Source organism: Hemitrygon akajei, unplaced genomic scaffold, assembly GCF_048418815.1.
Source record: "Hemitrygon akajei unplaced genomic scaffold, sHemAka1.3 Scf000085, whole genome shotgun sequence".
Classification (NCBI taxonomy): Eukaryota; Metazoa; Chordata; class Chondrichthyes; order Myliobatiformes; family Dasyatidae; genus Hemitrygon; species Hemitrygon akajei.
Genome location: NW_027331971.1, coordinates 2,086,060 through 2,100,475, shown reverse-complemented (window position 1 = coordinate 2,100,475; position 14,416 = coordinate 2,086,060). Strand labels below are relative to the sequence as shown.

Sequence of the window (14,416 nt, the reverse complement as noted above, 5' to 3'; positions counted from 1 at the left end):
CCAGGGCAGCGTTCAGGGTTCGAGTGGCATCCTCTGCTGTGATCTACTGCAAGCTTTGGGAGAACCGCGCAGGGACACAGTATTAGGGTACTGGGAATCACAAGCTGCCGGTCTCCTCTTCGTCCCTCACTGCATTAATGGGCAGGATGAGCAATGAATCTCCCAACACAGCAAAAACCCTCCCTGCACATCGAATGATCATACCGCCGAATTTCCATCACTTCCTCGGGGAAGACATAACAACTGCAGAAATCTCAGCCAACTCCATAACGCCACCAGCATCTCCAGCACAGAAGGCATCTGCCAAACGCGATGATCAGAAAGGCGGCATCCACCATGAAGGATTTTCTACTATGGTTGCTACAGTCAAGGAGGAGTAAACGGAGCCCGGAGACCCACATTCCAAGTTTCGGGCTCAGTTTATTTCCCTCCAGCATCAATCTTCTGAGTGGACAATGAACACATATATGCTACCTCACTATTTATCATCTTTATAAGAACTAAATATTTAATTGAAATACTTATTTTATATTCAGACCTAACTATGTATTTTACTAACTTGCTGTCGTAAAACAACAGATTGTCCAACATGAGCCGGTGATATTAATCCTGGTTCTGATTCTGATCTTCCCACCGTCATCCACACTTCACTCCCTCCCTTGAACCTCTCTGACCGATCTCTACGAACCACACCAACCCGCATAATCACTTTCATAATCCCCACCACACCCCCTACCCAACGTCAGCCACACGCACGCCCCCCACCACCAGCGATCACCACCACCGTCAGCTCCAAGGACTCCTTCCACCGGAAACCACACGCCGTCTCTTCCCTGGACCCCCGCAGATCGGGCTTTTCAAACGCCTGTGACCCGAATCACCACCATATTCAACTCCAAACTCCCACCTCTCATGGACCGAACAAGTTTCCGAGCTTTCACGCTTACTTTACTCGTTCTCTCCGTGAACACTCATTTACCTCATTTATTTTTAGGAAGAGTGGTGATGAGGACTGCGGTGTTGAAAGGAGATTAAAACGCCAGAGAAGTAGAGTCGAGATTCCGTGGGTGCATAGAAACACCCGGATGGTGTGTTCCCTCCCAGGTGCAAAGGTCAAGTTTACTCCCGTAGGGTCTAGGGCATTGACGTGGAGGTGTAGGCAGTCAGATATCTTGCTTCATGTCAACAACTATCATCAAAGTAAGGAGGCCCTGAAGAGAGATTGTAGGGTGCTAAATGAAAAATAAAGACAGAACAAGACATCAACAGTAGTTACCTCTGGAAAGCTCCCTGTACCGTACAGAGGATGAAAAGAGGATAATTTGCCATGTAAATACGTGGCTGAGGAACTTCTGCAGGGCGCACGGAATCAGATTACTGGTCAGTGGGACCACTTCTTGGGAGACGACAGCCTCAAAATAGAGCGAAGGAGATGAAAAGGAATTTATTTTGCCAGAGCATGATGAAACTGTGGATTTTATTGCCGGCAGCTAATTGGATATATTTAAGGCAGAGGTTAATAGATCGTTCATTAGTCAAGGCTTGAGGGATACGGTTCGGGAAAAGGCAGGAAAGAGGGGCTGAGAGGGAACACAATTCAGCCGTGATTAAAAACTGGAGCAGATCGTCTGTGTTAATTGTTTTCATTCTGTTCTTATATCTCATTGTCTTATCCGCAGAATTTTCTGACCCCTGCACTAGTGGACGTTGTAGATGGGGGACGGTCCAGAGGGTATAGTTAAGGTACAGACGGATGAATATTTGAAAAAAAACGGGGAACTGATGTCATCGGGGTCCGGCAGACGAGGAGCTTTGAAGAGGTTTGAATACCCATCGTCGCAGAGAATGCTGGGGCTGCTTGGAGCGGCATCCTCTGCTGAGATCTACTGTGAGCTCTGGGAGAACAGGCCGGGCCGGGATATCAGTCACAGTCTGCGTCTGACTTCCGCGCTCCTCACTGTGCTAACGGGCGGTCAATCTCCCAAATCCGCAACTCCGCCCTGAATCTTTCAATGATCACCCGGCCGAACTTCTATCTCTTCCACAGAAAATAATAAAAAAAAAAGCTGCAGACATCTCAGCCGAGTGCATCACGGGAAACAGCCTCTCCGGCATCGAAGAGAGATGATTAGAAATGGGACATCCGTCATTAAGGGTATTCAGTCCCGTTCATACCCTCTTCTCATTGCCACTCTCAATGAGAAATTGACGGAGTCTGAAGAACCACATTCCCAGTTTCAGGGATAGTTTATTTCCCTTCAGCACCAGATTTCTAAGTGGACAACGAACCCCTCAAAACTACCTCACTATTTACTCCCTGTTTAAGAACTACATATTTACCTTAAAACACTTAATTTAGGAAAACATTTCAGGATTTATTTTACTGAACTACTGCCGGAAAACAATAAATTCCAGACATAGGACTGTGATATTAAGACTAGTTCTGATTCTGATCTCCCCACCTTCAACCGCATGACACTCTCCGAATATTCACCTCCAACTCCCCTCTCCTTCGTCAACCCCACGCTGCTCTCCCCCTGACCCTTCGCTGATCCGTCTCTCCGAACGCCATCACCTCCATAGCCACCTCTATCCCCCCACTTCCCACCGACAACAACACGGCACTTCCTCCCTATACGCTCGCTAACCGGTTCTCAAAACGCCCCCCCCATACCCCCCAATCACTCCATAGGTACCTCTACCACCCCCTCACCACGCAACCTTTACTGATCACATTTCCGAGCATTCACCCTTACTTTGGCCCCAACCCATTTCTCTCCCCGAGCAGTCATTTATCCCCGCCTCCCGCCCTCACTCTCAGCCTTTTTCTCTTTGTCCCGCAGTGAATGCTCCTCTCTCCACAGTGAACATTAATGACCCTGAGTCCCAAACACCCACCGGCCCCGTCCTCCATCCCTAGTGTTACTGTCTCCCAGTGAGACGGGTTCGGAGTCTGGCCCAGTGGTGATTTATAGCCCTGGGACTGGTGGGGGAGGAGCGTAGGAAAGCCGCTTGCCCCGGAATGGGGGAGGCCCTGTCCGTTACCCGGCTAATATACACCTGCACTCTGCCCACCTCAGCCATCCCTTCAGACCAGAGTATTGCCACGGCAGGTGATATCATCATGAGGGGAGTTTGTTTAGCCCATCGGGCCCTTGAGAGAAATCCCACTGGTGACATTATCTGCGTCGGTGTGTCTGTGCATTCCCACACTCCCACTCCCCAAGCGGCTTCACCAGCAGCTGACAGCTGCCTCAGAGTGACTAGGCGTTGGGAGGGAATTGGGATGGGCTGATTCAGGCCACTGCATTGTCTGCTCTGAGAGCAGGCTACTCTATGCGCTCGGTGGGGCTTCACGGACAGTCCCAAAGGCTCGCCGGTACCGAATACAGCGAGGTTTTGTCAAGAGACGGAGACCAGTTTAATGCAAACAGCGTCAGCTTTATTGAGTCATGCAGCTGGATGGAGTAACGGTTGTACTACGGCGGGGCGGCGATCAGCGGGATAGTGTATAGTCAGTACCGATACCAGAGAATGTGAACACCGGAAAACTGTAACCCTTTCCCATAATCAGAGCACAGGAGAATTATTGTAGTTTTATAGAGACAGCGGTAGATCACATCGAACACCCGCTGCCCGTTCTGCCCAGTGTGTGCACCGCTCCAGCGCCGACAACCCGGGCGGTGAGACAGAATTGATCAGCGGCCTTCATCTTCCCCAGTTGAGTTCACCGAGGAGACACAAACATCCCTCAAGACCCTACGCGTCAACCTGCATGGCACGGGGTTTATAATGTGTTCCGGATCTCACATTTGCACCAGGGATGCAAAAGACCCCGGGACAGGACACAACTGTCTGTTCCCGACATGGGCACAGTTTTCTCAGGGCTGCTTCCCTTATCAGCGCGGTCCGATGTTCCTGGGTCAGTGGAGGACCATGGTGGCCGGAAGTCCGGGAACTGGGCTCCTAATCTCGCCACATTGCGGTTACTGTGAGAGTGGGTGATGATCCGTCACGTGTTGGTTACAGGGTGCCGAGGCCAGGCTGGGTGAACAGGCCATTGCTGTGATTACTGAATAGCGGTATGGGAACACGTTGTTAGTGGAGAGCGTGCCGAAAGCGGTGATTGATACGAAGCAAGGCGGGCGATCCAGGGCTCGTCCTCACATGAGTGGGCAATCCATTTCGCCAGTGGCAACGAACCAGACCTCGTTACTGAAAGGTGAAACAGAGAGAGGTGAGGAGAACGTTCCTCAGTGCAACCGCTGTCACTTTATTGACGGGATTGTTTTGGTCAGCAGAGAACCGATCTCAGAAAGCGGCAGTGCTTGGCCGGGTGAGTGCGGAGAGCCGGCGGCACAGATGCGCTGGGCAACGCATTCCTACAGTTAGAGGGAAAGGAATCTACGATCAGAAAGGGTTAAAATATCGCTAAGAAGTGGATGAAATACCCATGGCGTTTCCCACATATGTGGGAACTGAAGGATTACATGTGTCACGACAGGACCGATCAGGAATAACAGAGGAAACATGGGCCTAGTTTCGGAGAGGTAGGAAAGGTCATTAATGAATACTTTCTCTCAGTATTCACGATTCAGAAAGACCTTGACAAAAGTGAGCAAACTAGAACAGGCTGATATGCTTGAACAGGTCGCCGTTAAGTAGGATGAGTGCACGCAGCATAAGGAATAAAATGGACGATCTGAAAATTCAGCTGCAGTTTGGCAAATATGAAGTTGTGGCTATCTCTGAAACTTGGCTAAGGGATGGCTGCCATCGGGAGCTGAACGTCCAAGGATATACGATTGGATGGGAAGGTGTAGAGTCTCCACGGGTTGAGTTAAGAAATGACAAGGGTAAAGGGACCCTAATGGCAGTTATTCACAGGCCTCCAAACAGCCTGTTGGTTTACCAATTACAGCAGGAGATAGAAGATGCGCGTCAGAAAGGCAATGTCATGATAATCATCGGAAATATTAACATGAAAGCGGATTGGAAAAAGCACGTCACTACTGGACTACAAGAGAGAGAATTTGCGGGATGTTTAAGGGATGGCTTTTTACAACAGCTTGTTGTTCAGCCCACTAGCGGATCGGCTGTACTGGTTTGGGTGTTGTGCAATGATCGGAGCTGGTATGAGAGCTGAAGGTTAAAGGAGCCTGAGGGAACAGAGATCACATTATTATCAAGTTCATATTGATATTTGAGAAGGAAAAATAAAATCCAATGTGTCGGTATGTCAGTGGAATAAAGGAAATTACAACGGCATGGGAGGGAAACTGGCCGAAGTTGACTGGAAAGGGACATTTGCAGGAAAGAAAAATAATGATACATTTTTAAAGGGAGGAAGGACACTACGGTGGCTGACAAGTGAAGTCAGAGCCGAAGTAAAAGCAAAAGAGGGGACGTAAAAGGAAACCACAGCTATTGGAAAGATAAAACATTGGGGAGCTTTTAAGAACCTGCGGAAGTAAACAAAGAAGGTCATTTGGAAGGAAAAGATGAATTACAAGAGGAAGCTGGTGATTAATATCAATGAAGATACTAATCTGTTTTAAGTACATTAAGGGTAAAAGAGATTCGAGGGTCGATATTGGATTAATAGAAAATGACGCGGGAGATATTGCAATGAGAGATGCAGAGATGATAGAGGAACGAACTGAATGCGTATTTTGCATCAGTGTTCACAGTGGAAGACGTCTGCCCTATACCGGACATTCAGGAGTGCCAGGGAAGTGAAATTTGAGCAGGAAAAATTACGACTGAGAAGGTGCTCAGGAAGCTAACTGCTCTGAGGGTCGAAATATCTCCTGGACCTGATGGAATGCACCCTCAGGTTCTGACGAAAGTAGCGGGAGAGAATAACCATATAACCATATAACAATTACAGCACGGGTACAGGCCATCCGGGCCCTTCTAATCCGTGCCGAACGGGTACTCTCACCTCATCCCACCGACCTGCACTCAGCCAATAACCCTCCACTCCTTTCCTGTCCATATACCTATCCATTTTTTAAAGGACTATATCGAACCTGCCTCTACCACTTCTACTGGAAGCACGATCTACACAGTTACCACTCTTTGATAAAGAAGATCCCCCTCGTGTTACCCCTTTAAAGCGTGTTGCCGCTTTACTCTCCTCATGTCCTCTTGGTTGAATCTCCCCTACTCTCAATGGGAAAAGCCCATCCACGTCAACTCTATCTATCCCCCTCATAATTTTAAATACCTCTATCAAGGCCTCCCTCAACCTTCTACGCTTCAACAAATAAAGACCTAACTTGTTCAACCTTTCTCGGTAACTTAGGCGCTGAAACCCAGCTAACATTCTAGTAAATGCCCTTTGTACTCTCTCTATTTTGTTGACATCTTTCCTATAATTCGGTGACCAGAACTGTACACAATACTCCAAATTTGGCCTCACCAATGTCTTGTACAATTTTAACATTACATCTCAATTCTCAATATGCTCAATTCTCTAATTTATAAAGGCCAGCATAGAAAAAGCTTTCTTCACCAACCTATCCACATGAAATGCCACCTTCAGGGAACTATGCATCATTATTCCTAGATCACTTTGTTCTACTGCATTCCTCAGTGTCCTACCATTTACCATGTGTGGCCTATTTTGATCAGTCCAAGCAAAATTTAGCACCTCACATTAGCGCAATTAATCTTCAATAAATGAAATTACATTCTATATCATCGCTGTGGTCACTTTTGTTTATTTTTGAACGGGGCACCTGGATTTGAACCAGGGACCTCTTGATCTGCAGTCAGATACTTTACCACTGAGCTATACCCCCACATTTTTAATTCTACAGATTGTGGAGGCATTAACAATAATCTTTCAAGAATCCATAGATTCTGGCGTACCGGATGACAGAAAAATTGCAAACGTTATTTCACTATTTAAAAAGGCCTGTTAGCCAGTTATCAGTGGTTGGGAAGTTGTCGGAATCGATGTTAGGGATGAGATTACGGAGTACCTGCAGGCACATGACAAGACAGGACAAAGCCTGTATAGATTTCTGAAAGTAAACTCCTGCGCAACTGGTCTGGGTGCCGGTTACCAGTAGTGTTTCACCGGTGCAGCTTAAGTGAGGAGCGGGAAGTGTCGAGGAAACAGAGAGCTTGCAGAGCGACTTAGATCATTTAGGAGAACAGGCAAAGAAGTGGAAAATGAAATACAATGTTGGAAATTGTATGGCCATGCATTTTGAAGGAAAAGGTAAACGTGCATTCAATTATTTGGATGGAGAGATAATCCAAAATACAGAGATCAAAGGGACTTGGGGGTTCTTGGGCAAGATACCCTGAAGGTTAGCCTCCAAGTTGAAACGTTTCTGAGGAAGTCGAATGCACTGTTGGCATTACTTTCTCGATCTATAGTATATAAGAGCAGGGATGTGATGTTGAGGCTCTATAAGGCACTCGTGATACCACAGTAGAGTATTGTGTGCAATTTGAGGCTCTTATTTTAGAAAAGGTATACTGCTGTTGGAGATGGTTCAGTGAAGATTCACCTTAATGATTCGAGAAATGAAAGGGTTACCGTATGAGGAACATTTTGCAGCTCTTGGGTTGTATTCCATGGAGTTCAGGAGATTGAGCCGGATATCATATACATTCCGAATGTTAAAATGTCTAAACAGATCAGAAATGGCGAAGTTATTTCCCATTGTAGGGGATTCTAGGACAAGAGTACACGACTTCAGGATTGAAGGACGTCCATTTAGAACTGAGATGAGGAGAAATTTGTTTAGTCAGAGGGTGGTAAATCTGTTGAATTTGTTGCCACGAGCGTCTGTGGAGTCCAGGCCACTCGGTGTATTTATGTCAGGGTTGGATGGGTTCTTGATTAGCCAGGGCCTCAAAGGTTATGGGGTGAAGAGACAGGATCGTGAGAATGATGGATGTTTGGGATCAGTCCATGATTGACTGGCGAAGCAGACTGAATAGGCCGTATGGCCTACTTCTTTCTTATATCTTAAAGTCTTAATACGAGATTTCAAAACCAATATAAAAAAGCAAAAGAGCAATTGAGTAATAAAAAGTACAATTGAGCAATATTAGTTGGAATTTGGAGTACTGGAAAGGCATTATGAAGGTAAAAATAAAGTACGAAAGTAAGCTGACTAATAATATTAGTAAAGTTACCAAAAATTTCTTCTGATACATAAAGTATCAAAAGTAGCGAGATCGTTGGCAGCGATGCTGGAGATGTAGCGCTGTGGGACCTTGAAATACCGGACGAACTAAATAGTATATTGCATCAGTCTTCAGTCTGGAAAGCACCAGCCGCGTGATGGAAGTTACAGGTGTCAGGGGTATGAAGTGTGTGAAGTTACCATGACCGGAGAGATGGTAAGTGACTAACTCAAGTGTCCGAAGGTAGACTGGAACGATCAGATGCTGCACACCCCAGAGTTTAAAAAGCGCTGGCTGAAGATATGGTGGGGTATTAGTGATGATCTTGCAACAACCACTCGGTTCTAGAATTTTTCTGGAGGACTGGAAAATTGGAAATATCACTTCACATTTCAAGCATGGAGATTCAGAAGACAGGAAGATTCTAAGCTGGACAGTCTGACCACAGCGGATGAGAAGGTGTTGGAGTCAATCATTAAGGGTGAAGTCTCAGACACATGATGAAGTAGACCAGAGACAGCATGGTTCCGTCAAGAGAAAATTTGGCCTCAAAAATCTGTTGGAATGACTTGAAGACATAACAATCCGGCCGAATTAGGCTCATTTAGTGTCCTCTACACCACAAACTCTCCCCCAGAGGTCTACGTGTCTTTAGTGAAAACAGCAGCCAAATCATAGTGAGGGACCTCGCCCGTCTCCGCCGGCATCGGTAGCGATGTGCCAAAACACCATTACTCTTGAAAACAAAGGTTATTTACTCTTGTTGTCTATATTTTTATTTCTGATAGGCCCATACGAGCTTTCTGCGCTCCGATTTTCATTTCTGAACGCGTCCCTCTTACCAGAAAACATCCTGCCTCAATCGACAATAGCTAAATGTTTTTCAATACCGTCCAAATTGACCTTCCCCAATGAAAAATCTCAACGCACGGACTAGAACGATCTTTTTTCCCATATTTATATTGAAACCAATGGCATTGTGATCACGATATACAAAGTGTTCGTTAAATAAAGCTTCTTTCGCTTGTCCTGTTTCATTTATTTCATCATAGCAGTTCAAGTATCGCGCACGCTCTCGTTGGGCCGTCAGCGCACGATAAAAACTATCCTGAACATGTTGGACGATCTCCTACCCATCTTGTCCTTTACAAGTGTGGAATTAACAGTCAACGGGAGGAATGTTAAAAACACCTACTCTAACAACCGTAATGCCTTTGCAATTGTTTGCGATATCTCCTCAAAGTTGGCCGTCTAAATACTCTTGTCCATTGGGTGGTCAGTAATCTTTCCCCATTAACGTGATCATACCTTTCCTTGTTCACGGTTTCACCAATTGAGCGGCTGTCCGTGCCTTTGAGCGCGTTAAACGACCCCGCGAAGGAAAGGAACCTGGATTAGTCGAATTCAGCATCTGCACTGACGGAAGACAGCCGAGAATTTTCCCTGACTATTAACTCTACTCCCTTCCTTTAGTCCATCCCGCTCTATCACTTTTGAAGCAAAGGAACTCTGAAATACTGAACTGCCAGACCAGACTCTCCTGCAACCCAGTCTCATTATCGGCTAAGATACCATGATTCCAGGTTTTGATCTAAGCAGTGAGTTCATCGGCTTATTCTCAGATACTTCTACGACTGAAACATACGCACCTCAGGTCACCAGTTGGACCTTGCTCAATGATTGCATTCCTGACGTTGTGCGAGATCTTATCAACATGTCTGCACAATTTCCGCATTAGCTGTTCTGGCACCCTGGTTCCAATTCCCCTGTAAATGTAGTTTAAGCTTCATCATGCAGCTCTAGCTAACTTTCCGACACGATATTACTACACTTCCAGTTCACACACAAACCGTCTTTATCCACAGGTCTCAGCTTCCATGGAAAAGAGATCAGTACTCGAAAAATCGTATGGCCTGTCTCCTATACCAAACCCTTAGCCACGTGTTAATCTGTATCATAATTCCATTTCTCGCCTCATTAGGACACGCCACGTGTCGCTGTCACAACCCCGAAGATCCTGCCCTCCTCCTCAGCACCTAACTCTCTGAATTTCCATTGCATAAAGTCGTCACTCCGATGTCATTGGTACCTAAACGGACCACAACCGCTGCCTGCTCACGCTCCTGCTAAAAATATTCCAGATTTGATCCAAGTCGTCCCTGACCCTGGCACCCGGGAGGTAACATACCATCCAGGAATCTGTCTTCCCCTTCCCTTTTGAGTCAGAAAACCAGACTCAGTGCCAGAGGTCCGACCGCTGTGGCTTTTTCCTACAAGGTCATCCAACCACAAACCGCATCCAGATGTTTCTGATGGTGATGGCCATAGGGATAGTCTGCACTGCCTCTTTAAATCCTTTCCTCTTCCTGACTGTCCCACAGTTCCCTATGTCCTGCACCGTGGGTGTATCTACCACTCTATGTGTCCTAGTCCATCACGCCATAGGGTGGATTGTTACAAGATGCAGCTGTGTGCACTTCTCTCAGGTGTCGTCATCAGGAACTCCGGAGGTCTCCCCGCCTCCCACATCCCGCGAGGAGCCTTCAACTTAGACGGTGGCTGCCCGCTTGTCCCTGTCTTACTTTAATGTGTTCTGTGCCTTTAACACTGGATCTGAGAACCTGAGCGAATTACGTTCTGTTAAGCGTCTCATCTCTCAGAAAGGCCGCTGCTCTAACGTCCAAAAGACCCTGTTTCCGTCTCCATTCTCAGATTAATCATTGACCTACAAACCTGAAAAACATTCTGACTGTCATTGAACCTTCGCTTTATTCCAAATTCATCAGATTATTGGGCCCTATAGTCTAATTTCCAACATCCATCTGTAAATCAGCGTTGCCGGATATAATTGAACCTCCTGCGTTCAGTTTCTGTTGACATTGTTGCGATCAATTCCCACATAGTTTTTAGATTCAGAACTGTCTATAAACGTTTATTTCTCCGCTTCCCTAAATGCGAAAGCGATGAGTCTTCCAGGCGTTCTCATCCATCTCAACAAACGTCCTTCCCAAATTCTTGCCGAGACGCGTCTCACGAGTCTTCGAATTGTAATATTTTACAGCTTTACTTTACACAGAAGTTGCCTAACCTGAACAAACTGTAACACTCTCGCTTTCATTTCCGATTGACAGGATGATATATGTGGTTGAGTGGATATGACGTTTCTTACAAATCAGGCATTTATTCCGTTCTCAAACACACATCAAAAGTTGTCAGGATGGCCGAGTGATCTAAGGCGCCAGACTCAAGGAATGAAGTCTTCCGACGTCTGGGGTCGTCGGTTCGAATCCCACTCCTGACAAAATTTGTCTTTAAGCGTTCAATCGAGGCGACGTTGCTTCTGTAAACAAACCTTGGGTTGTTGAGGTGGATTAGAAAAACTGTTGAAGGATAAGATTATGTTTTTGACACTGTTCATCGTATTGCAACAGGTCACCCTACACCGAATTCTGGGTGAGTGATTTATTCAGGGGAAAAAAATACACGGTGAAGGATCTCGACCCGAAACGTCGACTGCTTACGCTTTTCCACAGATGCTGCCTGGTCTGCTGAGCTCCTCCTGGCATACTCAGCTAATCAATATATAAAAGTTTCTGAAGTCAAATCATTGGTTGTCAGATTATTTAATGGATGGGCATGTGAGCGTACATTATCACCTGTTGATCAAAGGTCTGATTGCTGATGGGTAGTAACTGTTCTTGAACGTGGCGGTGAGAGTCCTGAGGCTCTTGTACCATCTACCCGATGACAGCAGCGCAAAAAGAGCATGGCAGGATGGTGACGACTTCTGACGGTGGATGCTGTTTTCCGGTGACATCTTTTTATGTGGATCTGCTTAATGCCCTGAACCTGTACCCCGCCATAACTAACCTGTCTCACTGGAACGTACCAATGCAGAACTCCACACAAATATGCCCTGAACCTGTACACGTCCATAACCTCCCTATCACACTGGAACGTCCCACTGCAGAAATCCACACAAATATGCCCTGAACCTGTACCCGTCCATAACCTCCCTGTCTCACTGGAACGTACAACTGCAGAACTCCACAGAAATATGCCCTGAACCTGTACCCTCCATAACGTCCCTGTCTCACTGGAAAGTACCAATGCAGAACTACACATAAATTTGCCCTGAACCTGTACCCCTCCATTACCTCCCTGTCTCACTGGAACATACCAATGCAGAACTCCACACAAATATGCCCTGAACCTGTACCCCTCCATAACCTCCCGGTCTCACTGGAACGTACCAATGCAGAAGTCCACCCAAACGTGCCCTGAACCTGTACCCGTCCATAACCTCATGTCTCACTGGAACGTCCCACTGCAGAACTACACACAAATTTGCCCTGAACCTGTACCCCTCCATAACCTCCCTGTCTCACTGGAACGTACCAATGCAGAGCTCCACACAAATATGCCCTGAACCTGTACCCCTCCATAACCTCCCTGTCTCACTGGAACGTACCAATGCAGAAATCCACACAAATGTGCCCTGAACCTGTACCCGTCCATAACCTCATGTCTCACTGGAACGTCCCACTGCAGAACTCCACACAAATATGCCCTGAACCTGTACCCTCCATAACTTCCCTGTCTCACTGGAATGTACCAATGAAGAACTCCAAACAAATATGCCCTGAACCTGTACCCCTCCATAACCTCCCAGTTACCCTGGAACATACCAACGCAGAACTCCTCACAAATATACCCTGAACCTGTACCCCTCCATAACCTCCCTATCTCACTGGAACGTACCATTGCAGAACTCCACACAAATATGCCCTGAACCAGTACCCTCCATAACCTCCCTGTCTCACTGGAACGTACCAATGCAGAATTCCACACAAATATGCCCTGAACCTGTACACACCCAGAACCTCCTTGTCTCACTGGAATGTACCAATGCAGAACTCCACACAAATTTGCCCTGAAACTGTACCCCTCCATAACCTCCCTGTCTCACTGGAACGTACCAATGCAGAAATCCACACAAAAATGCCCTGAACCTGTACTCCACCTTAACCTCCCTGTCTCACTGGAACGTACCAATGCAGAAATCCACAAAAATATGCCCTGAACCTGCACTCCACCATAACCACCCTGTCTCACTGGAACGTACCACTGCAGAACTCCACACAAATATGCCCTGAACCTGTACCCTCCATAACCTCCCAGTCACACTGGAACGTACCAATGCAGAACTCCGAACAAATATGCCCTTAACCTGTACCTCTCCAAAACCTCCCTGTCTCACTAGAACGTACCAATGCAGGATTCCACACAAATATGCCCTGAACCTGTACCCCTCCATAACCTCCCTGTCTCACTGGAACGTACAAATGCAGAAATCCACACAAATATGCCCTGAACCTGTACTCCACCTTAACCTCCCTGTCTCACTGGAACGTACCACTGCAGAACTGCACACAAATATGCCCTGAACCTATACCTCTCCATAACACCCCTGTCACACTGGAACGTACCAATGCAGAAATCCACAAAAATATGCCCTGAACCTGTACTCCACCATAACCTCCCTGTCTCACTGGAACGTACCACTGCAGAACTCCACACAAATATGCCCTGAACCTGTACCCTCCATAACCTCCCTGTCTCACTGGAACGTACCAATGCAGAACTACACTCAAATTTGCCCTGAACCTGTACCCCTCCATAACCTCCCTGTCTCACAGGAACGTACCAATGCAGAACTCCACACAAATATGCCCTGAACCTGTAACCTCCATAACCTCCCTGTCTCACTGGAACGTACCAATGCAGAACTCCACACAAATATGCCCTGAACCTGTACCCCTCCATAACCTCCCTGTCTCACCGGAACGTACCAATGCAGAACTCCACACAAATATGCCCTTAACGTGTTCCCTCCATAACCTCCCGGTCACACTGGAACGTACCAATGCAGAACTACAAACAAATATGCCCTGAACCTGTACCCCTCCATAACCTCCCAGTCACACTGGAACGTACCAACGCAGAACTCCAAACAAATATACCCTGAACCTGTACCCCTCCAAAACCTCCCTGTCTCACTGGAACGCACCAATGCCGAACTCCACTCAAATATGCCCTGATCCTGTACCCTCCATAACCTCCCTGTCTCACTGGAACGTACCAATGCAGAACTCCACACAAATATGCCCTGTACCTGTACCCCTCCATAACCTCCCCGTGTCACTGGAACGACCCAATACAGAACTCCACACAAATATGCCCTGAACCTGTACCCGTCCATAAA

At 46.8% G+C, this 14,416-nt stretch overlaps 1 non-coding gene across 1 annotated transcript; it reads right to left on the bottom strand.

Moving 5' to 3' along the window:
- Window positions 1–6,731: 6,731 nt before the first annotated feature.
- trnac-gca (transfer RNA cysteine (anticodon GCA)) lies at window positions 6,732–6,806 on the bottom strand. Its single transcript has one exon. It is a non-coding gene; the product is annotated as a tRNA-Cys (tRNA).
- Window positions 6,807–14,416: the final 7,610 nt, after the last annotated feature.